Source organism: Pinus tabuliformis, chromosome 5_2 (assembly GCF_031772625.1).
Source record: "Pinus tabuliformis cultivar Carrire ecotype Pingquan chromosome 5_2, CPIR1, whole genome shotgun sequence".
Lineage (NCBI taxonomy): Eukaryota > Viridiplantae > Streptophyta > Pinopsida > Pinales > Pinaceae > Pinus > Pinus tabuliformis.
This window is the reverse complement of record NC_142306.1, coordinates 171194971-171222272: the sequence shown is the minus strand read 5'-3', so window position 1 is coordinate 171222272 and position 27302 is coordinate 171194971.

Genomic DNA, 27302 nt, shown 5'->3' with positions numbered 1-27302 from the left:
CTGATTGTTTCAGGATCTCCACATGAGGAGTTGTGATAGGTCCTTGATTAAGAGGGATCCTGAAAAGAAGTTTCTTACTTGGAAGAAACTTGAAAATTTCCTAACCAAGGAGCTTAGGTAAACTCCTTTGTGATAGGAATGAGTACATTCCTTTAATAGAATATGTCCTCCTAGTTTGAAAAGGAGAGATAGACATGTCATTATGTTCTTCACCTAGGAAGACAAAATGGAGGATTGTGTAATCTTTTGGTATCCGATGCTCTTTGAGGATAAGATAGGGCATCCAACAGTAAGAATAGTCATGGAGAACCAATATTATTTGTGGGACCGGGGATTCCAAGAAAAGAATAGTCCTTATGGATCATTACCTGAGTGAACCCGGGTGGGGTATGCTCCTAGAGGGATAATGATGAGTATGTCTATAAATCATTGGTCTCGCCAGCATTGTGCTCTGATCTTGTGGATAGATATAGTTGTTAGTCAAGGCCTTGCTATAAAACAATGTTGGTTGATTTGATGCTATACAAATGAGTTACAAATCCGAATTCTTCTTATGATAAATTCTTCGGATTGAGAATGACCAAGTACCATTATGAATACCTCCCTAGTTAAGAGGGAGTTGTAAAATGCAACAAGGTTAGGTCTTCATAATGAAATTGTGATTTTGTAAATGATGCAAAGAATAAAATAAAATTATTTTGTAATTCCTTGCTTCATGGATTTCATGAGGAAGATGTTTATTTTTAGATGGCTCCCATTGAGAGCCTTAGGATTTGTCAAAAGGTCAATGTCATGTCAATTGTATTCTAGCAAATAGCCCTCCAAAGACAAGCACAATCCTCCTCTTCCTATGTTAGCTTACAATATGAATTAATAACTCATGTCGGATCACGTTATGGTGACACACTGGTTCATCAACTCATGTCAACTTATATTGATGGACATACTACTATATATACCCACCTCATCCTATTCCACAGTCAGATATTTTTTGCATACCTCTCTAATTTTTTTTGGATGGGCATAACAAAGAAGAATTCAGACATCTCTCTGTAATTTGGATAAGGTGATAGACATAAGTTCGAACATCTCCATGACTTTGGTGGACAACTATAGTGAACAGTTTGAATACTAGTGTAGTCAAGAGAATAATGGATCCCTTTGGAAATCAGGTAGTAAAAGCACTGTGATAATTTCAAATCCATGTGGTGACTATAGTGATACATACAGTTCGGTATCATGATTTTGGAAATAATATGAAGGCTACATTTTCAATAATAAATCACAATATGGTTTCATAACAAAGACCACTTCTCAGTTCTATGAACTAGTTTCATATCACAGTGATTCTGTAGGCTCTCAGTATAAGTTTCGGTGATATCTTAAGAATAAGGATATCAGTTCTATGTTAAGAGAAATGGATCGGTGCCATCATAGAAGTAAGGTCCAGATAATATAACAACAAGAAGGACGTTAGTAAGAAGATCTTGATGATGCCATGAAGGTCGAAGTCGAAGAAGAATCAAGGAGGTTGATTGTCCAGAGGATATGTGTCTTGGTCTTGGAGTGGAAAATAGGTCAGGGGTCTTGGTCTTGGTATTCGTCAATTGGAATCTCTATAAGAAGCATTTTTGTGGGTTTTACTCTTAAAGAGTGAGAGGTTTGGCCTAGATCATAGCCTACATGTTGTGTCTCCTGTATATTTATGTGCATGCATTGGTTATTGTTTGATGAAGAAGAACACTAATAAAATAACAAGAAGAAGATCCTTATCTAATCAAGTAAAAAGCATTCACAAGCAGTCACCAAAGAAGAGAAATCAACTAATAGTAATGCCCTATATTTCTCAACAGAAAAAGCCTCTAACACAAAACTTAATCAAGGAATTGACCTACCCAACCCCAACCATGATAGACATTTCGTCATACATATGGAAAACATGTAATCTATAGGACATGAATGCATATCTAAACATAGGGGTCTGAAACTTATATGAGATTCACCAAGAAGGTCTAATGCCCTCTCATAATAGCTGCAATAACATTTGTTAGTTTGTGCATTCATAAACTATTCATTATTCATCAAACATGTCAGATAGCCATAGACAATATACATCATATAACCAACATATAAACCATGGCAACTCAACCATAATATCACCATCATAATCAATACATATGCTCATAGATCACAATAGGAAATACCTCTTATTAAAATATGTAATTCCAACTAATTCAAGGACTTCCATGTACCACCTGGCCATAGATTATATTGAACCAACTATTTCTTTCATCCAATCATCCCCGCACCATATTCCAAGCATGAATGTGTGATCCCATGGAATAACAAAAAAAAAACCAAACCAAGGTTTCCAAAGGGAAAACCACCTCAACCCTCAACTAGTGATTCCACCTCACCATTGGACATCACTAATCATCACTAAATTGGTCTATACCCACGCTGCCCAAGGCTCCAAATTGTTCGTTCCAACCCGGTTCTAGGACTAGTAATTCAACCCATAGCTGTTGCAAGGCTCTAGAGTGTTTGTCCAACCAAGGCTCCAGGACTAGTAGCTCAACCCACCAAGGGCTCCAGATTGTTTTTCCAACCATGGCTATAGGACTAGTAACTCAATCCAATTTATTTTAGGGCTTCCAAAATGTTTGTCCAACAAAGGCTCCAAGAACTAGTAACTCAACCCACAGCCATGGGAACATGAGCACCAATCAGAAAATAAATGGAAAAAACCACAACATAATGGCTATCCAAGAAATGGCAAGGATAGCCCACGGGGCTTTGGGTTGATGGTGAATGGGTGTGCTGTTAAGGCATTCCTTGCAATAGGTCACCAATTCAAATCCCCCGTGGGTACTTAGGTTAGTCTTAACTAGAAAAAAAAAAAAAGAATGGCAAGGATATGCAAAACCACTATCAATCTAGGCAATCCTCCAATGAAATCTCATAACCAAGAAACCACATGCATGTGCCATGCATGCCAAAACTACTTAGGAAATCATACATGCAACTTGATCCTTGCAAAGAAATCCAGTTGTAGTTGTTGATCCATCTGTTCCCTTGCATTCTCCTGCTTTTCCTTTGCCTTATTTCTCCAAATCCAGTGTGCCCCAAGAATGCTCTAAGTGTGAGAGAATGAGAGAATGGAAGAGAGTTCCAAAACTGAACTCACAAAAACTAACACTTGCCAAAAGGCAACACTGAAAAAAAAACCATGAACTGGTCCTCAAAAGCCTTTTTATCATTGAGGCATTTATTTTCTTCATTTTCCTCTATTTTTCCTTCAATTTCCCTCTCATGCAAATCTACGACCTTTCATCTCCCTTTTCTCTTATTTTCCTTTATTTTCATAAATAAAATGCCAATTAATGCCTCTTCCAATTTCCTTAGCCATAATAAATCGAAAGTGACACCCACAAGGATGTTTTTCCCACCATTCATCTTGAAATACATGTCCCATGACCTTGGTCTTATATTTTCTTTACATGGAAATTCAATCAGGGCTATTACAAATATATGAGCCTATAACAAGGCTAATGGCATATCATGATTAGTCAACAAGAGTGGGGAACTACAATATATATATATATATATATATATATATATATATATATATATATATATATATATATATCTTTTTCTTTGGCCCTTGTATCAAAACAAAACTTTAACATGGAATAATATTATAAAACACAAATATAAAGGCTCTTCTAAATGCCCATTGTTCCTTTTTCGTTTAGAAAGTTTGGAGCACCTATTCAATAGCTAAACTTTTTCCACCTCACTCTGGGCTCTCCTTGAGGATCAATTTTCTTGCTCAAACAGAGATACCCTCAGCATCCCCAACACTATTGATAACTGGTGAAATTTTTCCCTCTCCAATCTGGTTCTCAATGGTATCTAGGTGCTCTCCCTAGGTTTCATTCTTTGGGTAATCTGGAAAGAATGGAAATATATGAGATTTTTTTGGATCCTTCTTATACTTTGATTTAATTTGGAACACTACTCTAACCAACATCAAAGAATCCATTCTTGCCTCCCCCATCTTCATATGACAAGAAAGATCACAAATAGGAAGCCCAAATCCTCCTCTGTTGACATCAAGTCTCATTTTCCCTTCTCACTAACCTTCCCCTACCCCTCCTTCTGTTCCTACCATTCCACTTGTATGCTCCCCTCCCCCCCTACATTCCTCAAACTTAATTTTCGTGGTGCTTCGAATGGGAATCCAAGTCCAGCGACATTTGGAGGTATCATAAGGGATCATAATGGACTTCCAATCTACATCTACTCAGGCTTCATGGGCATCAACAACAACAATGCAACAAAACTATCTGGCATAATCACTGGGCTGGAAATTACACAGACATAGGATTACTCAAAAATATTTGTGGAAGGCAACTCTCAGCTTATCATTATCATGATATGTAAGCTTTAGAATGGCACCCTAAGCCGACATCTTAAAGAACTCATCTACAATGTTTCATCCCTACTGACATATATCCTAGTCGCCATTTCCTCCACAATTGGTCGTCTGGCAACAAAGTTGCAAATCTATTAGTTAATCATGGTTGTTTGGACTCTCTAACAACTCTTTCCTCCACCTGGAATCTCTTGTAGGAGTCTCCTATGAAAGACAAATGTTGGCAGCTTATGAAATAAGATACATCTGTCCCGAATGGGGTGATTATATCACAAAAGGGGAGGGGGGGCTACCACTACCCCAACAAGCCAAGTGGTTGCTGGACATGGAAACATGCCCCCATAACCATGTTTTAATGACTTCTCACTCATCGAGGTTGCCTCATGTGGTTTGATCATTGACCACTTGAACCCATAATGGATTATGCCAACAACATTGAATTTTTGCCACCTTTCCAGGTCTGTCAAGGCCCAACTTGTGTGCATTTCACTTGCTTCCTCATGTCACTCACACCTCTCCTCTTAGCACCATTCTCTCGTTTAGATTGTTTGGTTATTGGCTCTCTCTGTTTACAACCTCCTTTGAGCACTTGAGCAATTCATTTTGTGGGCACTAACCGACCCACTTCTATGAGCCTTGGTCAGGCCTAGTTCATTCACTCTAAAATCTCAATTGCCTTTCCATAATTGGCAAGTCCACTTCCCCCAGTTGGCAACTCAGGGTGCCTTGCAATTGGTTTCTTGGCATGCTAGTTTGGTGTTATCGTTTCCTTCTCCAAGTCAAATTGTAGCACATGCAAAGGCTTTTGAAGTTAGTTCTCAATACAAGACCATGGATTATTTTTTGGCATTTGACCTCCTTGGTGGGTGTCTCATCGTCTCTGGTTTGCATTCCTTTTATTACTTGTTTTTATTTATGTGCTTGTCCATATTACTGACTTTCATCTAGCCATCTATTTTGTTGGGTGCTCTTCCTATGACTCTCGTCTAGATCTTATGGAATTGAGTGTATTCTTTGGCTTATCTCCTATTGACTTGTGTGTTCTTTGATCCATCTCGACCAGACTTAGGTTTTCCCTTCTTCTTCTAACTCTCCCTCTCAGTGGTTTGTCGTATGCTTTTGCATCCCTAAATCCTCATCTTTATATTCCTTCTTGCCATCTAACCCTTTTCCCTCCTCACGTGGTCGACCACTTGTTCCCCTCTCCCCTTGACATCTCGGTCTTTTCTCCTTGTCATGGCCTTCATCATGCCCCATCAGCATGCGTGTGTCCGTCGAGGGGCGACCTATTATTAGCAGCGAGCTTCTCGGGGTCACTCTCACACCCACCACCGCTTGGAAGAAACAACCACCAAGTTTTGGGACCTTACTTTGGGCCCCATTCAGGAAGAGATAGGTTGCGTCGAACGTGAGGGAGCCTTTGCACGACAATAACTTTCAGATACCAAGGTTCTCGCGGAACTAGTTGACTAGGTGTCAAACCTAAGAAACACACTAGGTTGCTTCAACTAGTAGATGTACACTATTGATTGATACTAGCATTTGAAGTTTCTCGGTCATATTCTGATGGACTAGTTCAAGCACAAAGTTGACATCCTTCACTCTTTAGAGCATCTTCATTGTCATCTAAGAGGCCTAGAGCAGTGTTTAGATCACATTAAGAAACACTTGGGTATGCCTCCTCCAACTAGCAACAATCCCAACAATAATGAAGACCCAATTTAGATTACCACCACTGACTCTAATCTATCTACTTAACTTATATCATGTTCTTGATTATTTTGAATTTTGATCTTATAGTTGATCCTCATAGCTTATCTAACATGTTCTTTAATTCTTATCTCATCTTTTAATCTTTTTTAGGCATTTTGATATCCTATGCCTCTCTGCGAAGAGTGTACTTTTTAATAATGTTTCGGCTTTCCCAATGAAAAACCAACTTAAAATATTAAACTCCTTTATGCAAATTCATATTTAAACTAAAATAAAATATTCACCGAGAAAAAATTATTTTTAAATGTAAAATAAATTTAAAAGATAAGTTAATTAGTTAATAATTATTATATTTAAAAGTAATAATTATTTATTTATATAAAACACAATTTCATTAAACTAAAAAGATAATTACTCGTTTTAAAATTTATAAATGGAATAAAAAGAATTATTTTTCACGCAATTCTTTATATGAGCTTGTCATTTTGTTTCATAGAAACTTCCCAATGTCAAAAGCTACAAATGTCCCAGAATCTCAATTTGTCTTTTCACTTTATCATTTTTCTAATCCATGTACTTTTTCTCATACTTTCACTTTGCTTTTTCCTTTTATTAAATATATTTATATCTATAGGTTGGCAACGCGCCTAATGTATTTACTAAATATTATTATTCCGAAAGTTCCATGATTAACCTTTGGATGTATAAGATTGTCACCGACCTGAAATGAAATCGGTGGGCTGACAAAGGAACGTTCGACGCATCGGTTTGAATAAACACGTGGTGTTTCATTCTATAGTTAGCGTATAATTCCATATAATAATGAAAGACACGTGTTGAAATAAGAATGTAGAGTCTAGTTAGAATATTTTTTCCTTATCCAATGTGTGTACTATGTTCTTTATCTAATAATAATGGTGTTAATTTTTATATTATATTTATCATTTATGCATATTCATGATAAACTCTTCACTTTCTTGACAAACTCTTGCTGAATAAATTATCCCATGAGTTAGTTGCCAAAATATCTACATAACTTTCTTTGTTGTCTTTGAAGGCCTCATATTTTTTCTTTATTGTCTTTCAAGGCCTCGCATTCTAAAATGAAATGCTTTTCAGTTTTTACTTTAGAGAAAAAAATACATACTCTTTCTTCCCACACTTATTTTGGCATTTTTCAGTGCCCTGTTCGACAACGGAGTTGATGAGAATTAGTCCTTAATTGGGCAATAAGAATTTTGGCTCTCCAAGAAATATTGACCCCTATGTACACTTTTTGTTGATGATTATGAGAGGGATTAAACTCTTCAATATAATACTTTTTCTTTTTCCCTAACTTCTTATCCCAAGTACACTTGTGGAACTTATCCATAACAAAAATGTTTTATCTCTTTACTATTTATATGTCGATAAACATCATTTTCCACTAATATATATCAACCAATTAAGGTAGAATCTATTTATAACAAATGCATAAATTGGCAAAAGCATTGTATTCTTCAATAGATAGTGTTGTAAATGATGATGTATTAAGATGGATCAAAGTAGTGATACATTTTACTCTTATATGTAAATATAATTGTAATTCCTTTAAATTTTATTAGTATTGGAAACATATATTCAATACCAATTTCTTATATGTTGCTATATAGCCTTTAATATGAGCAAAATAATATTATTCAAACTTCATTGTTAAGATTTTTTTCCTTATAGTTTTACACTTCATAATAAGATTGAATTCCTTTATAATGTAATTTGAAATGTTTTTCTTTTATATTTATTTGTTAATCTATAAACAATTCAAAATGCAAGTGAGCAAAATAATATTATTCAAACTTCATTGTCAAGATTTTTTTCCTTATAGTTTTACTTCATAATAGGATTGAATTCCTTTATAATGTAATTTGAAATGTTTTTCTTTTATATTTATATGTTAATCTATGAACAATTCAAAAGGTAGGTTCCACTTTATAATAAGATTGAATTCCTTTATAATGTAATTTGAAATGTTATTCTTTTAAATTTATTTGCTAATCTATGAACAATTCAAAATGTAGGTTCCTTTAATGTTGTTGTAATTATATTTTATTTGAATTTCATCATACATTGGCCAGTTAATAATTAATCTATGCTAACCAAACTTGAACACTTGTATAAAGAATTGGTTTTAACCTTAACACTCTCATCAGATGAATTGTATGAGGTGTTCAATATATATTCATAAAATACTTGATTAATTTGTGAAAATCATAGTGTATTTCATATTAATACATGTATTGTAACACAAGATTACATGGGTAACTCTGTTGAAACCCTAATCAAACATTTTTCTAATCCCTCTTAAATTTTAAGCTAATCTCCTTTTTCATATTTGAGGTTTGTTAACAAAGAAACAACCTCCCTAAACTATAACCATGTATTCCATTGAACATTGTACATTGTAGATTAATATTTTCTATCAGAATAAACATTTTTGATATATTTATCTTTTAATAGTGAAAATTATAGAGAGACAAACACGGTTCACATTTACTAAACAATAAATTGGTAACAATTTGTCAAATAAAATTATAAGAATATCTTGATTACAATTTGTCTCTAATTTATTAAATTGAAAATTGCGAGATAAAATATTTATATTCAAGACAAATAATATAAATGAAAATATCTTTGACTTCCTCATCCAAACAAGAAAAGGTTGAAGAGATTACATAACAAAGAATTGCTTCTCTGACTAGAAGTATTGATAAACCCTAAAATCTATTACAACTACATGCATTATTCAAAACATTACCTATATCACATAAGGCTTGACATCTATATGTTGTAATGAAACTGTGATTTTTTTTTGTGGCTTCCATGAAACATTTGACAAGAATATCAACATCAATATAACCCTTGTGAGCATGAACTTGCACCTGAATAACGTCCATATAGCTAACAATAAGCACTCCCAGCATCTGCAACAACAAAATTCGTAATTTATATGAAGCCCAGAAGGAGATATGCACAGTGTTATCCTCCACAATATCCCAAGGCTGAGAAAGGAGATTGAAGGAGGTAACCTCAGACCACTTAGGGTTTAGCAGCTAGCCCTACCAAACCAAATATGGATCTATCTATGAGCTCACAACCAATGATGACTAGAGTAGGTAAAGATATTAGGCTAGATATGTTCAGCTCTAGAGTTTTGAATATTTTTAGGGTTTTGTTGGATCAGGAGGGAAAATCAAGGAACTAGGTCAAAAGATCAAAGGTTTCAGTTGCAAGAGATATAAAGGAGCAAGGTAGGTATGCCTTTGTGACACTTTGGGGTATTCTCAATGTAGTGTAGGGTGGAAAATCAAAGATAAAAATGAGCATGACAAGCATGAATTCATTTATCAGAAGACAAGTAACACAAACATGAAGTTCCTAACAAAACAAACCTTAAAATTAAGAATTTTGTTTAAAACCTCTTAGGAAAATCACTGAAAAGAATAGGCATGGAAAGAAGATGGATTTATCGTTCATATAAAACTATAACAGGGAGAAAACATTATCACAAACTTACAACACAAGAATTCATGAATAATAGCTACAACTTCCCTTTGATTTTCTATAAAAGTGATGAAGTACAAGCTCCAAGAGTTCTACTTATTGATGTCCCACCTATTCTATGACTTGAAAATAGATACATATATACTAAAAAATCCATCTTCCCCTCTCTCAGGTTCGAATCCTTTAGTTTAGTAACTGATTACATGAGGTGCTCAACAAAACCATAGTGTCTAGGGAGGCTAAAACAAATCCTCCTTTTGAACTTTGACTGAACTGCTCCTCATAATTGAGGCCTAAATTTACATGAAAATAACCCTAACAAGCTTATTTACCTCTCATTACATCATAATTACATCAAAGACTAGTAATTACATCATGAAAACTCAAAACTAGCTGATAGAACTAAGATACAAGAGTTTCAGGCAAAAACGTAGCGAATTCAGGCAAAAGTGCAACGTGCCAGGAGAAAACACGACAAAATTGGTAGAAGTGACTTTTGGAGGCCTTCTCAAGGTCTAAAACCTAATATGAAAAATTCTAGAGATAGTTTTGGATGTATTCTACATGATAGGATCCTCAAGCACTGAAAAAGGCTACTACTAGCCCTCCAAAACTTCATTCTCCCAGAGGTACTCCAAAAACACAACGAGCTCTTCAAAAAGAGGGCAGAGAGGTGATTTTTGAGTGGTTTTTGGCTTTTTCCACCTATCAGAACTTGCTGAAAGTTTACTCCCATGGGATAAAAGTGATGCACAATTGATAACAAATCCAAATATGCAAGAAAATTGTCATTTGGAGCTCCCCATTAAAAGCACAACGTGGGGCACGCTACGTTTTTGACCTAGTAACTGTTTCAAAAATTGCCAAGAATTCACAGTTTCCCAAAATTTCTTCAAAATTGGTCCAGATTTGCTCCATGAATACCTGAGATGGTATGCTATTCTATGAGGGAATCATCAGCAAGAAAATCCAACTTAACCTTCTCTTTTTGCTTGATTAGGGTTTCCTCGAGTTTCTCCTTCAACTGCTTGATCTTGACTTTGGAGACTTGATTCCTTGTATAGTAATGAGCAACCATGTGTGTTATAGCACCAATTACCACCCTTGGTATTTGTGATGCTTGGTTTATGGCCTAGGGCAACCTCTCCTTCCAGACTTGGTCCAAATATATTAAAAACAGTGTTTTATTCCCTGTATGCTACTTTTCCCTGAGATAAAAGCGTGTACACGCGGGTCAGTCAATACCCAACCCACGTATATGTGTTAAAACACTTTAAAAAATTAAATTTCCTTAATTATGGGCGGAGTTCATGGTTTTTACCTGTTGATTACCTCCTATTGCCTGTGGCCCAACTGTTTCCCAACTAAAAAACTAATTGGGAGAAGTATAAATAGAATTCCACGAGGAAGGCCTTAAGGAGGAGAAGAGATTGAGTTATTATACTGAGATTATCCCTGATTGAGTCTGATGAATCCTTGTGCCTCATGCACTTCCCCAAGCTTCAGGAAACCCTTGTTTCCTTGATTATAGATATTCTCCCTTTTGCTTGAGATATCATGGTGTTGGTTATGGAAGAAGACTGTTGAAGGCTGGGATAGGACGAATCTGGAGGACGGTTCCGCTTGGAGCTAGAAGAAGAAGACTCAAGTGAATTCTCTCCATGTTATTTATAGGTTATTGCAATAAAAAAAATGTTGCCTTGTTTCCAAAATTAACTTTGTTTATGCATCAAATTGTGTTGTAATTCATGTATGAACGTTGTTTTGATGCATGATCAGTCATTTCTTTATATGATATGAAGTGAATTTCATGAATATGTTTTACCTCTATACTGCTATGTATGTTCGAATTGAATGATTTTCAGGTTTGAAGAACATCGGGAGTTGCAGAGGATCTAAACCCTGCAGGAACTACTCGAACGAAGGAAAACTGGGTACGTTCACTCTTACGTAGTTTGATTATGTAAGAATTTTTCCTGAGTTGTATGAGTGTTTCTTATTGTAGTTTGCTTATGCTCTATTGGGGTTCTAGCCCAAAGCCCTCGGGTACTTATTCCCGAAATAGAATTGGCAAATCCATTGGGGATAACAATCTTGTTATTCCTAGTTTGGGTTGTTTAGTGTCAATCAGGGCTCAGTATTTGGTTTGCTTACTGTTAAAGTCATATTTGGTCTACTAGAGTCTCAGACCTAAAGTCTGATCCTTTTGATTTGGCTTTGTTTTTTACTTTTCTTGCAAAGATTTGTATACACCTTTTACTATGTTTATAGTAGCATACACACGCTTGTTTATGTGAAGTGAACCCGCGTATATGCGAGTTTCCTATATCAGAAGCGCATGTACACGCTTCTGTGCTTGAACACAGTCGCATATACCAATTTTTGCATTGTTTTTTCAAATCTCTCTGCCCAGATAGATTTGTTTCCTGGTCTGTTTAGTCTCTGTGTGGTCAATTTTTGTCTGAAGAATTTCATTATTCTACAAGCTTACTGTTTCGAAGTCTCTTCCTCATTGAAAAGATTTGGCCTAGGTTTTCTTTTTGAGCGAGTTTGTAATTGGTGTTTTGGCACACAAGACTTTGTTCAGAAGTTCTTGATTGTTCTGGTCCTCCAGAACAGGAGATTGTTTTTAGTCTCAGTGTCAAGCTCGGTTTTTGATCTACTTGCTTTGCTTTGCTTTTTTTTGTGGCCTTATAGCTTTTCTTGCTTTTTGAAAGTCTTTTTGACGAACTTGAAAGTATTTCTTTCCTGGATTTTTGGTCAGTTTGTCAATCTCTTTGCTACTGTTTGGGTCATTTAGTACAAGTTGAAGCCTTTCTGCTCAAGTTTTCGTTCACTTTCAAGTTTGTAACTTGCAAAGACTCCTTGTGCTCTTTTTTCGATCCTTGAGTTTTAGTAGCATTTTGAGTGATTTCAAAAAGTTGTTTGGCTGTTTCTTGAAAAAGAAAAGATCCCAAAAACATTGTTTTTGTTTTCTTTTGCCAAGTTTGATTTTGGTTTCAATTTGGTTTTTGAAAGTGAATTGCGATCTTTTATGATTTGTCCTTCTTGTTTGGAGAGATTTTTGCATTCAAAATTTGTATCCTCTTCTATACTTAAGTTGGCTCACTAATAGTTATAAACAATTTCTTTCATCTTTTTTAGAGTTATTTAGGATCTTGCATCTTCATTATACCTTGCATTAGGGTAGTTTGCATTGTTAAAGCATTCATAGTCTTTTTAGTTTTTGGGTGTGTAAAGTGTGTTTTAAGAAAAGAAAAGATAAAGTATTTTTCTATATAGGAGTCTCGTAAAACCCATATAGAGATCTCTTTTCATCGAAGAACAAATGATTGCATTCATGTAGTTAGTTTTTCATTGATTTCTTTTGCGTCATACAAACACCATTGGTTTCACCTCCATCAATACCCTTGACTTAAAGCACAGCCATTAAAATGAAGTGATTACTTAAAATAAACTAGAACTTTTGTATTGTCATCAGAATACATCAACAAGTTTAAGTTTATTAGGGCCTTGGATTAGGTGAGAGGAGAGTTAACTCTCCAAGGCCGCTCTAATTTACAAAACATAGAAGTTTGATTAATGAGCAAAATCCAATAGCGTTAGCGAGACCGAGAAAGCTCCGCCACTGGGAGTAAAGCATGAGGGTTAGTGAAGATAAGGACGAGAGATACCCCCTCTCTTACTTGTCGGATCCTACCTCACGACTGTTTCACCCGAATTTTGATATGAGTTGGTGACTGTAGTTGCATATCCTAGGGACCACATAGGAGGCTGCGGAGGGGAATCCTATGGCACTTGAGGTTGACGTTGCATCACATTCAACAGCACTTCTTGAGGGCACCCTTACGAAGCTTGGGGGCTTGCACCGGCAAAGGTTGTTATCTGGAGGTCAGCATAACTACCTCTAATACCTTCGCTAGTAGGCCTGGGGCATAATTACCCCAGTCTATTTTCGGAAGGCCCTTGTTATTAAATTTCTTGTATTTTGGTGTCCGGTCCTAATCACTCAGAGCGGAAATACTTGAGAGTTGTTTGATTGCTAATATCTTTAGGGAAATTTTAGTGAGTGTTCTTTGCTCCTAGTCAGCCTAGCTTTATAATTTTTTTTTAGTCTTTAAGAATATCTTCTAAACAATTCAAAGTGGATGACCGACCATCTCGACGATCTAGGAGATTTTGTGGGCTATCACCTATGAGACCGGAGCCTTCTCCTAGAAGGCATATGAGCGATTCTACCAGTGGTTTTCAACCAGTGGCAGTAGGCACATCAGAGATTCAACATCTGCTTGGGGGCATTAGTTCACAAGATAGACCTGGCACCAGTGCAGAGTTAGAGAGGAACACACCAGTTCTTTCTCGAGTACTCTTCTAGTCGAAAGATAATATCGAAGTTGAAGAGATTCCAGAGTTGCTTGTAGCTCCAAATTCTCCTCTTCCTCCTAATCATCCAAACATTTTGTTATACGTTGGAACTCTGACTCATAGGCCTTCAATCCTAGGTTTACATACATATATTCCTTCGATGACCACTGTTGGAAGCATGGCATCTACGACAAGTGTTGCGAGCATGCAGACTCCCATATTTGTGCAAGGGGGAGAAACTATTTCCATCCCTTCTATTACTCCCAGCACGACTATATTTGGGTCTACTTCCATTTCATCAACGAGTGGAAGTTCTCAAGCTACTGCATCCAGTTTTGGATTTTTCCTTTTGGAATGTCGTCTCAAGGGATTCCTTTAGTTCCTTTGAACATACCATCGACTGCCTCTACATCCATGATGAGTGGATCAACTTCTTTTTAGGGTTTCCCATTTAGAATTGGTCATATACCACATTCCAATCCGATAGTAGGGTCATTGCCTTTTCCTTTTACAAGTCAAGGTAGTAACCCTTTCTAGAGTTGGACAAACCCTGCGGTTTGTGGGATAGGAGCTGGGAATCAATTTCTCGACCAACAAGGGAATGTACCGTATTCTTTAGTTAATTTGTTTCAGAGTTTTCCACCCTTTGCTAATGCATGGAATCCTCATCAGGGGCTGTCATCTCCTTTCAACACTTCGTTAAGGGGTAAATTCACTGGTTATAGAGGATTTTCGGCAGGAGTTGGTCAAACTCCGAATTTTGCTGGACCACAAGGACCATATTTTGCTTCAGTAGGCTCTACGAGTTACTTTGGGCAACCTAGTGCCTTTCAAAGTCCAGGTCATTCTTTTTAGACCTTTGGGAACCTCGCCCACTCTGGATGGAATTCCCAAGGTCCCCCACGACTTCCTTTTCTAGCCATGCTTAATTTGTCAGACTTAACTAAATTGACAAATGATTCAATTAGGTACAATCCAGCTTGGCCTCTGGTCCCAACTAAACTTCCATCATATATTCCAAAGTTCGAAGGGAAGAGTGGTGAAGACCCGGGAGACCATGTGACCACATTTCACTTATGGTGCTCATCCAACTCCTTGATAGATGATTGGATCAGGTTGAGGTTATTTCAGCGCACCCTAACTGGAAATGCAACAAAATGGTATATAGAGTTGCCAGGGGGCACCTATACTTCTTTCTATGATTTGGATAATATCTTCTTGAACCATTTTCAGTTTCTTGTCCACTATGAAGCCGGAACTGAACTTCTGGCTAACTTCTAGCAAGACACCGCAACTCACATTTCGGATCACATCCAGGAATGGAGAAGGAGAAAAAGGCTTATCAAAGCTGAAATTCCACCAAACTTCCTTCTCGATTGGTTTCTCAAATCTTTACAACCCGAGATCTCAAAGGACGTGTCTCTTTTTGGTGTTTATTTGGAAGAGCAGGCCATTTTTCGAGCCCAGAAATTAGAACTGATATATTCTCAGTCTGGGACTCTTCAGAAAATCCTACCTGATGCTCTTAGATCTAAGGTCAATTTATCCAAACCGAAGCCAGGCCCCCACGCTGATGGTATAGTTGGATCAATTGACACTAATATGGTGAAACTTTTTAATCAATTGTAGCAGTTGTCTCTACAAACTGCTTCTTCTAATTAGGCAGCACCATCTACACCTACACCTTCCCAACCTACCTCTATAAAAGCCATCCAAGCCTCCAACCCCAAATGGAATCAACAATCCGATGGGAAGAGGAAGGGACGAGGTAAGAAGAAGAACCAGGAAGGGAAAGGAAATGCAAACAAACCCGACAATGTTGTTAGTGAGGGTAGAAAAGAGTCCAAGATAAAGGTTAAGTTCCCATGCAAATTATGCAGTGGAGACCATCTGACTCACCTCTACCCCAAGATACAAGATGCTCAGTGCTTATTAGTGCAGCAAGGGTCCTCTAGCTCCCAAGCTGTTTTGACTAACCCTTTCCCCAAGGGCAGCAATTACTTGCTGACATGAATTCGAAAGTTGGTACCTCCGTAGGGGGCAACCAGGAAGGGGAAAATTCCTCAAATGTTTATATGATGAACTCTCATGTCGATGTTGCTACACGAGCACGCGATTATGGTGAAATGGAATGACAAACCCACTTCATATTGAGTGACCCACTGCTAAGTCTATACCTCGAATACCAAAAGGTTCCATAAAGTGCTCGACTATTAACCCTAATGTTAGGGCAGCCCAGAACTACTCGATTGTAGAAGATCTGGCTCAAAGTCCTTGTGCTATGTCTGCTTTGGAGGTACTCTAGTCATGTCCTGCTCAGAGAAGTGCTTTGCTTTTGGTAATCAGTGAAGTAGATCCAAAGAATTCTTTAGTGCTCACTTTTGATATGTTGAATGTCAAAAAGAGACTTCCTCACCATATGGCTTTCCAAATAAAGTCTACTTACTGAAAAACCAATATTTTTTGGACAGTTATAGATGAGGGAGCTTCCACATGCTTAATGTCTATGTCATGTTGGAAGGCCATTGGATCACCTTCAGTTGTTCCTTCACCAACTCTCTTGATAGCATTTGATGGACATTCTCATAGGCCACATGGGATTTTCCCTACCTTTCCTATATGTGTTTGGGGAAAGGTCGTAAAAATTGAGGTACAAATCATCGATTCCAACCTAGGTTATAACCTCCTCTTAGGCATGAATTGGATTTACGAGATGGATGCCATAGTTTCATCTTTATTTTGCATCCTCTATTTTCCTCATGAGGGGAGGATTGTTAAAATTGATCAGTTGGATTATTCTCCAAGTGACTCCCACGCAACTTCAGATTCTGCCGTTCCATTGGTGGATAATCCCTGTCAACCTATTGAGAATTTAGGAGTTGGGAAGTACTCTTTGTTAATGGGTATATTTGATCTTCCTGCTCCTACAGCTAGAATCAATGCAATTTCATCCTCTAGGGGACCTTCACAGAAAGAGTTCTTTCGAACTCACTATTTTTCAGACCCTTGGACCTTACCTTCATCTACCACCACATTAGATGGAGGGCAAGTTGGTGGAATGGCATTTCCCATGTCTTCAACGGAACTTAGCTATCAATCTATCATCAACTCTACAGACAACCAGCCCACTCCTTTTTCACAATAGGAGTTAGATGGCGATGTGGCTCTGGCTTGGACCCTCGATTCTACTTCAGCTCTGGATTACTTGGATACAGTCTTACCATTAGAAGAAGCAATTTTGGAGGCAATGATGGGTGTAGATCGACCATGGGAAGATTTACATCATCATTCATATTTTCTTCCTCTATTGCATGAAGTTGAATCTAGGTTCTCCAATCTACTTACTAGTGATGTTTGTATAGTTTCAAACCCTTTGGATCCAGAACAATTATCTGTCAAAGGTAACATGTCGGTTATAGAAAATGTCTTCATCGGAGCCGATTGTTCCCCTGAAGAAATTCAAATCTACACTGACCTCTTTAAAGAGTTTTGAGATGCATTCGCTTGGTCTTATGAGGAAATGCCTAGAATTGATCCATCTATAGTCCAGCATGAGATCAAGACATACGAAAACGCCAAACCTATTTGTCAGAAACTTCAACCAGTCAATCCTCGGAAAGCAGAAGCTATTAAAGCTAAAGTTGAAAAGCTACTTAAGGCGGGTTTCATATACCCCGTTCCTCTAACTGAGTGGGTTTCTAATCCAGTCCCTGTAGATAAGAAGCAAGGAACGATCCGAGTGTGTATCGACTTTAGGGATTTGTATAAAGCTTGTCCAAAAGACAATCACCACACACCTTTTATTGATCAAATTGTTGGTGAATTCGCGGGTAATGCAATTTTTTCGTTCATGGACGGATTATCTGGTTACAATCAAATTACCATCTCTCCAAAAGACTAGCACAAGACAACCTTTATTTGTCCCTGGGGCACGTTTGCATACAAGAAGATGCCTTTCGGTCTTAAAAATGCTGGAGCTACTTTTCTGCGGGCCATGTCTTATGATTTCCATGCCATCAAACATGTTATCGAAGCATACTTGGATGACTTAGCTGCTCGTTCTAGAAAGAGAATTGATTATCCCAACCACCTTCAGTTAGTTTTTGAGGGATGTCACTTTTATAAAATCTGGTTGAATCCGAATAAGTGTGTTTTCGCGGTCACTTCTGGTCGGCTGTTAGGATTCATCATATCGACTAAAGGGATTCGAGTTGATCCTTTCAAGGTTGAGGCAATATTTAGTTGCCTCCCCCGTCTTCCATTCGTCAACTTCAAAGTCTCCGAGAAAAGGCAAATTTCTTGAGGAGATTTATAGCAAATTACGCTAAGATTACCAAAGGATTTATGCATTTTCTTAAGAAAGGGGTTCCATTTTTATGGGATGACATTGTGCAATGATCTTTTAATGCTTTGAAAAAAGAATTAACCTGTGCCCGATTATTGAGTCCACCAGATTATGGCAGAGATTTCCTTTTGTATCTCGTGGCAGCAAAATCAACCATCGGTATGGTTTTGGTTCAGGAGGATGATTCTATCAGTGAGAATGTAATCTACTACTTGATTCGAGGCTTAGTAGGACCTCAGCTATGCTATTTTTCCATTGAGAAATTAGCCTTGGCAGTTGTCCATGTTGTCTAGCGGCTTCATCATTACATTCTGCTGCGCAAAACATTCGTCTTAGCGGTTGTCAATCCTTTTCAATTTGTCCTTAGTAGGCGAGTGATTAGGGGTAAATATAATTGATGGATTGTTATTTTGCAAGAATCCAATCTCGAGTTCTTGTCAGCTAAATCTAAAAAGTCATTAGTTTTTGCCGAATTGATTTTGAAGCTGACTTGTGAGGAAGCCATTGTTTATGAGGAAAATTTTCCCGATGAACATTTATTCCTCATTTCTTCACAAGATCCTTGCTACGGAGATATCATTATATATATCCAGACTTTGAAGTTACCTCCATCTTTCTCCAAAGATTAGCATCGAAAATTACGTCACCTTGCCAAAAACTATGTTATCATTAGTGATACATTATATCACAGAGGGGTCAACTCAATCCTTAGGTGTTGCTTAACTTTGGAAGAAGCTGAGTCTATACTTAATAATTGCCACAGTGGAGCTTGTGGCGTTCATCTATCAGGGCTTGCAACAACCCATAAAATTTTGCATGCAGGCTACTTTTGGCCTTCAATTTTCAAAGATTGTATTGAAGCGGTCAAACATTGCCACCCTTCTCAAATCTATACTCAAAAAGTGCGCGCGCATCTAGCTCCAATTTTTCCTGTTATCACTATCGGTCTATTTACGAAGTGGGGCATTGATTTTACTACTTCTAAGAGGCGAATCACAAGTACATCATTGTGGCCATAGACTACTTTATGAAGTGGGCTAAGGCCATGCCTACTTATAAAAATGATAGTGAAACAACAACCTTGTTTCTCTTCAACCAGGTTATTTCACAATTTGGCATACCAAGAGAGATTATCACTGACCATGGCAGTCAATTCCAGAATCATCTGATGACTGAATTGGCTCTCAAGTTGGGCTTCTGACAGGAGCATTCGTCTCCATATTATCCTCAGGCCAATGGGTAAGTTGAAGCCATGAATAAGTCCCTTAAGACTATCCTACAAAGGATAATTGACAAAAATCGATCCAATCGGCACATCATGTTGTACCCGACACTCTGGGCATACTGAACCTCAATGAAGACTGCCACTGGTTTTAGTCCTTTTCAATTACTTTACGAGATGGAATATTTTTTTCTTATCGAATGTGAAATTTTGTCCCTTAAGCTAGCTGTAGAAATTATTCCATAGACGTCTAGTCTTGAAGAACACTTCGTTCATTTGGAACATCTCGATAAGTAGCATCGAGATGCAGCCATAATAAACTAAGCCCATAAGAAGAGGGTTAAAACTTAGTATGATAAAGTTGTCCGTCCTCAGGTTTTTTCTGAAGGTGACCTTGTCTTAGTCTATGACCAAGACAAAGACGCCTTGGGGGCAGGCAAATTCAAGTCTATGTGGTATGGTCCCTTTGTAGTCAAGCGAGTTTTGGGAAAAGAGGCCTATGAATTAATTGATTTTGAAGGGAATAAGCTGGTGGAGACCCGAAATGGGCTCTACCTTAAGAAGTATTTTTCTTAGGTTTGGGCTGAGCAATTGCTTGTTTGTATATATTGTATCTTTGTAGATATTTGTCTGGCATTTTGTGATATCGACATTTTTTTTATCTTCTTTTGCAGGTGTTGATGGATGATTCGATATACTTTGGATTCACCAATGGTGCTAGTCGGCACACTCGGAATCTCACTTCCTAGCTTGGGTGACTTATTATCCATCTGGCGAGTTGATGGTGTCGAGGGGAGTATGCATTGGCTCTGCTTTGAATAACATTTCCAAATATATTGTCGTTATTAATTTACTATCCTAAGAAATTTCTTATGGGATTGATTCGTTGGTAGTTTATCTAGACTCATAGCTGGTTGTGTCACAGTTAAATAACATTTATCAGGTTCGTGATCCTTATTTGTATCTCCAATTTTTGAGAGTGAGAATGTTGCAATGATTATTTATTTATATTACATATGTTCACATTCCACGATCTGAGAATTCATTAGCAGACTCTATTGCTAATCAAGCTTTAGATTAGCACATTAATCATTCATCTAATTAAATAACATCAAAAAGTCGAATCTGTATATACATCATAAAATTGCATGTATATAGATAGAGTGTTCAAAAAATAATATACAAAATTGGGACAAGATGCCGTCAAAATTTCGGTTCATGCCCATAATCATGTCCAGTCATACATCAGTCTGTCTATCAACCTGGCTCAGGGTGAGTGGCTAAAAAGTTAACTACTGCATTAGCTACATGCCGAAGTATGCGGACCCAGTCCCATGGTACTCCTACCATGCGCATTGCATCTCCTCAGGAATATCCTCTATGGCTATCATAGGCACCTGGTGAGTTAGTCTCACCAAGTTTCTCTGAACTACATATAGGACTCTCTTTGTCTCAGTTGTTACCTCTTCGGCTCCTCTTCTACGACGCCTATGCCTTGGAAATCCATCTGGTCTCACTGGACCCACATATGGAACATGGTAATTTTTTCAGTATTTTGTCTCATCAAAAATATTTCTAAGTTCATTTTATATTAAAAAATCCAAAAAATCTAAAAAATTTACAAAAAATTAAAAAAATTGTTACCTATGTCTCCCAATGCCGCATTTGGTGGCAACATTAAGTCTAGATCTCCTCGGAAATCCATACCAGCATATGGGTAGTCGTCGATTGCGATGATCTGTTGGTCCCACCAAGTGAAAATCTCATCATCAAAAGTCATCCTAGGCATGTCCCCGCCTCCAAGGCATTTCATCAAGTCCGCCCATTTGCCCATTCATGGATATCTAGGGCTGTTGATGGAGACAGATACTTTGGGATGTAGCCCACGTACCTTCTCGAAGAAGAATGAGCATAAGATAGTCCCATATCCGAAATTCTTTGTCTAAACCTTCTGAATAGAGGTCAATTGGCTCTTCATGTTGGTCATAAGAGGTGTGCACCAGTCAAATACCATGGTAAGGCATTCCACTGCCAAGCTCATGGACACTCGTGATGGCTAATGCAGTGAAGCTAATCCATTTATCCTTGTAATGGTAAATAACAGAATCCTCAAAGATAAAATTTCCACATGTTTTATTGGAATCTGACTTCCAATCTTCTCTGGATGTCCAGGACAGTATATATGTACATAGCCTTCTATTGAAAGACTACTTCTTGTCCTTCCAGTCAAATGCATGACCTCCCCTCTTCGGGAGAGACCTATAACAAAGTAGATGTCTTCAACCTTAATCCGTAGAGGCATCTGGTTTGTCATGAAGGCATCATCCTCTGCACTCCAGTAGTGGATCAGTAGTTCGAGCAGGCATGCGTTGGCTTTCATGTTTGGCATGTTGAATAATTTCAATAAGCCACAGCCTCTCAGAGCATCTAGTGCATTTTGGTCATTCATTACCTCATTATCAATTGTGGTATGCTCTCTTTCTCTCCATGTGATGGTCATCCTGCAAAAAAATTTAGTTTCAACCATTAGTTTTTATGTTTAAACTTTAACTCGCGTACACGCGGGTTCCCTTTACACACAGTCATGTGTAGAGCCGTCGTATACACGGGTTGATCACATCCAACCCGCGTGTATGAAGAGTTGGATTTTTGGGAATAAATTCCCATGGTCAAAACTTTAAGAAAACTTATAAAAACTATCACAAAACATTACATGCATGATTTGAGGGTTACCTAATAACTTTGGTTCAATTTGAATAGTCCAATTGTTCAGAGGAAAGCTTGCTACCTTTTCTCCACAACTCTTTGCTCCAAACAGAAATGAAAAAACTGAGTCCAAAAGTCATTATATAACTTTGAAATTGCAAAATATTTTTTCAAAAATGGATTTTTGTCTCATGGATTTTTTGACTTGTGGGCTTGGATTGTCGAGAATGAGTTGTTGTTTCAAGATATTTTGGAGACCTTCTTCAAGATATCATTTCGGTCCCATGATTGCTGACCCGTTATGGCAGGTATCATTCACTCACTAGCATATAGGTTAGGGAAAACCATTTTTCCACTACATCTTGCACACTAGCCTCCATTTAGCGATACATTAGTCATAGGGTCAAACCCATCGTAGCTTGGTTAGCAAACCAATTTCACTCACCAATTTTTTAAATCATGATGCGATGGTAGAGCCATCCTTTACATGGGCATCTTAGTTAGAACCTCACTGACATTGGTTTCCCATGTTGCTATACTGAGTAGGCTCAGGAGTCCTCTTTAGTCCCGCCATGACTTACGCGTTGAAGACACATTCTCCCTTCTTCTGCGCTGATTTCTAGCCTTATACCCTAGAGGCTTCTCTGTGTTGAGTTGTACTATTGCATTGCATTTTGACTATTTTCACCTTTTGGCCTTGAGCCGGCTTCACTTAGACTCGTGTTTAAGCCACTTATTTAACCATGTCTTCTGCAAAATCAACCATGCAATCACTTAGCTTCCGCAACTTGACGCATCCTTTTACCTGTGGAAAAAACATCCCTTTGAGTGTCCTTGACCAGTTTCGCCTCCCTGCATTGAGCATAGGAATTTTCCCCCCTCAGGAACTAGATCACATGTTTCTTTGACACTCATTCTTTCCACTGTACTATAGCATTCTTTTATTATTTTTCTAGCTTAAAGAAAAAGACAAAAAAATTATATATTCCAAAAAGAGCGGGAACAGGACAACATTTCCATATTTTGTTGGCAGCTAGAATCAGTCGTGTCACCCTTGAACAAAGCACTCAAAAGAAAGTCTCTCCTCCATTTGGGCGAGATTTAGTTTGACTTAGATGTGCCTTAACCTTGTTAGTGAGTCATTACTCCTCCGATTGGTTACCTCTTCCAATAATATGGAGAGTTTTCTCATGCCTCCTGCATCACAAACTTATACAGAGTTATCATATGCTGCCATACAGTCATCTTTGAGTCGTGCTTTTGTTCAAGGGATGTAAGCTTGAGTCGGCCTCTCTACGGTGTCTCTTGACCTATTTTTCAGTCGACCATCCCTGGTTTTCAGTGTCATGTTTGTCATCACATCAGTTATATTGGTCCTTTGCTCATGTCAGTTTGAGAAGGTCTCTGTTGACTTCTTGCTGGCAGGTTTTGTCCTAATCGACTATGAAATTTTTCTCTGAGGGCAGACCTAGAGCTGCACCATGGCCCTATTTTCATTATTGATAGGTCACCTTGTGCTCAGTGTTGATCAGTATCATCGGTCTTTGACTAAGTGGTTTCCCTTATGTTCGACATCAACTTTCATTATCACACATTGGGATTTGTGTAGTGCCTTGGTTTCCATTTGACCCTATTGGTGGATTCCTCGCCTTTGTGTCATATTTCATTATTGGTTGGTTCAGAGGGTTTCTATCGTGCGTTAGCTACATCTTGTGTATGCCAGAAACATGCTTCAGTTGGGTTACTGCATCTTTTTCGTCTGATTCCTTCCAAATTATTTGCCTACGGGTTACACTCATGCTAGATTGATGAAGGATGCCTTAATGCCTTCCTTATAGTGGATCTTTTCCTATTGACTACATCTCATTTTCTATGGGAAAAAGATCTAGAGTCCATTTGGTAGTACCTTTGGGTTTGCAGTCATTAGTGGCAGATTCCTTCGCTGTCGACAGTGGGAAACCATTATTGTCCCCTGATCGATAGATTCTTCTAGGTGTTCGACTTCAACTCATTTATTTGCACTTGTTAGATTGTATTAGGTACCTTGAATTTCATTATCATTATCGATGAGTAGTCTCGCGTCTATTAATGGTATACATCAATGCCTGGTAATCAAATGATTTCTCACGTAGTCTATTAATGCCTGGATCTACCTTACGCTGAAAGAAGGTAGGTCTAGGGTAACATCAAACCACGCTTAACCTGGTAGCTAGCCCTACCAGGTCGGGAGAGGGCTCTCTCCTTGTCAATCTCAATTAGGATATTGGCAATTAGGGCTTGAGATGACTGAATTTTAATGTATATTTTAGGCTAGGTATAGTAGCTCGGAGGATTTGATTTTTGAAGGTTTGGTTGCTGGATCAATTGGAGAAGGCAGATTGGATCCGGGAAATCCAATCAAGGATACAGTCATGTCTTATGGGGCAGGGTATACAAGAGCTTATGTACTAGAAAAAGATTGAGATGGTAGAGTAAGACTACAGAGGAGTTGAGTAGGGCACAAGAAACTATGAATCCTCTTCAAACAGTGAAAACATTGAAAACTAAATGCATTCCCAAGACAAAGCACTGTAAATCTAGTGCATTTTGTCTATTCACCTTGGTTCATTTAGTTTAGAAGAAAGAGAGAGATGTGGATACATATAAAACATCATAAAAACTCATTACAAAGAAGAAAAAATACATAAACTCACTGTTAGAAGAATCCCACAAAAATAGTTGTGAAACCTGGTTTTATTCCTTGCCAACTGCTAATACAAAATGTTCAGTGAGTCCAACACGTCTGCCAAAGTCCAACCTTTACAAATGAATAAAAAAGTACATGATATAGCAAGGAAACTACTCAAGCTAGCTATCAGGGTCGAATCCATGAGAAAACCAAGGAAACCAATTCATTCAGCTCAAAACCAACTTTGACTTGATGTATCTACCCTATTAAGTGTTTTACATCCATAATTTCATCAAATTACATCATTTACCATGCAAATTTCACCAAGAGAGCAAGAAAAAGTCAGCTGTAGAGAAAAATAGGCGAAATCTGGAAAATCAGGCAAAACTGGCACATAGTGAGCCATCTTCTTAATATTCCTGCATATAAAGTTTGGGAGGTTCATCATCCTTACTCTTGTGAAATGCATCAACAACCTGGTATGATATGTATATAGGCGGGAAAATCTTCCTTCACAAGTGAAATACTTGATGATGAGTTTCATGACAGGAGCATAAGTGTTCTGCAAGTATTTTAAAGGAAAAACCCTGCTGATTTGCCTGTGATATCCAAACTTAATGTAAGGCTCATAATGTTCTGTGTCCACATGCTGCCCCTTATTCCACTGTTCACCTACATTAGGGATGCCTGTTGCTGCTGAAATGGTGGCAGGTGTCAAGGTGAAAGAGACACTAGCAAGGTTCACCTCGCCATTATGGAGATGAATAACAAACAACCTAGCAAGCTCATGATGAAATTTCACCCTTTCTACCATTTCAAAAAACTGACAACAAGACTGGTGTTTAAAACTCATTACAACAATAGGGCAAGCAAGTAAATTTGTAAGAGAGGTGGGCTCCTCCTGGATGATCTTTCCCCCTTTATGTGGCTTTCTTGGTACATGAGCTTCTCTGGAAGAGTCACTGAGAGTTTCCTCTTCCCTCTCATAATCTGAATCTGTCTCCATGCTTATGAATTTCAAGTGAAAGTAGATGAGTATGAAGAGATTTTGAAATATGAGGTAAGAGTGTGTATAAGGAAATGAATGCTAGGAGGAAGGGTTTCTTTTGGGAAATGAGGGAAGTGAATGGTGTTATGAATGTGAGATAAGGGATTTGATAGTGAAGTGGATGTAATGAAAGAGTAGGATGTGGGAGTTAGGGTTTGGGAATAGGGTATAGGGCTAGGGTTTGGTAAATGGGAGAGGGGTTTGGGGAATGAATGTTGATGATGTAGGGAGAGGGAATGGGATTTGACAAACTCAATATGAATGGAGTGAGAAAGAAGAGAAAATGACCTTCAATAACTTGCAAGAGATGATTTAGCAACTAGCTAGGGTTTGTGTTAACCATTTAGCTAGGTTTTGCTCTCAAGAAAACCAAACACATCCAAACCACCAAACATAACTTTCATGAGCAAGGAGGAATGATCTACTTATTTGGAACAACCATCTATTTTCTTTTTAGGAAGTTTGGAGGTTTTTTGAGGCAATTCTGCTTCTTGTAACAGGTGCACAACACCAAGGAACAGGTGCGCAGTGCTAGACCAAAATTCAACAGAAAACCTGCAACAGGTGCGCAACGCCGATTGGGTGCATAGCGCCAACAAAATGTCTGGATTTTTCCCCTGTTTTACCTTCTTTCTTCAAAAATGCGATTTTCTCCCTTTAGCTCATTCAATTTCAACAATGAATACTTAAAACACATGAATTGGATTTTATATCCCTCTCATTTAATTTTTCACTAACCAAGACCCACTTTTCTAATGTTTTGCCAACTTTTTCAAAAATGCTCTGTTTCACTTACATTCTGACTTTTGCCTTTTTGCAGGTGGACTTATACATTGACTTTTTGTAATGGTAGGAGTTGACTTTGTCACCAAGTCACTAGGAACAACTATTGAATACTTATTACATATAGAAACATTTAAATTACAAGAAATTTTTACAATAATGGAAAAAACTCTGTTTTCACCTCAAAACAGAGTTTTGAGGTAAAAAAGATTTATTGAGCATATCAGAAGTAAATTTATGATTTTATGAACTTATTTATCCTCCTCATGTGCCTGCTGACCTTTTTATTCAAATTTGGATGACCATGATGACAAACCCTACGACCTAGTGAAACTAGACCCTAAAACTGATTTTTATAAATGAAATGAAACAAGATGACAGTAAATGACTAAAAAAAATGTGTGAACAGGTCAATAGCTAAATTTCATGAGGTAAATTGACATGAAACCACTACCATCAATTGATCCATGACTT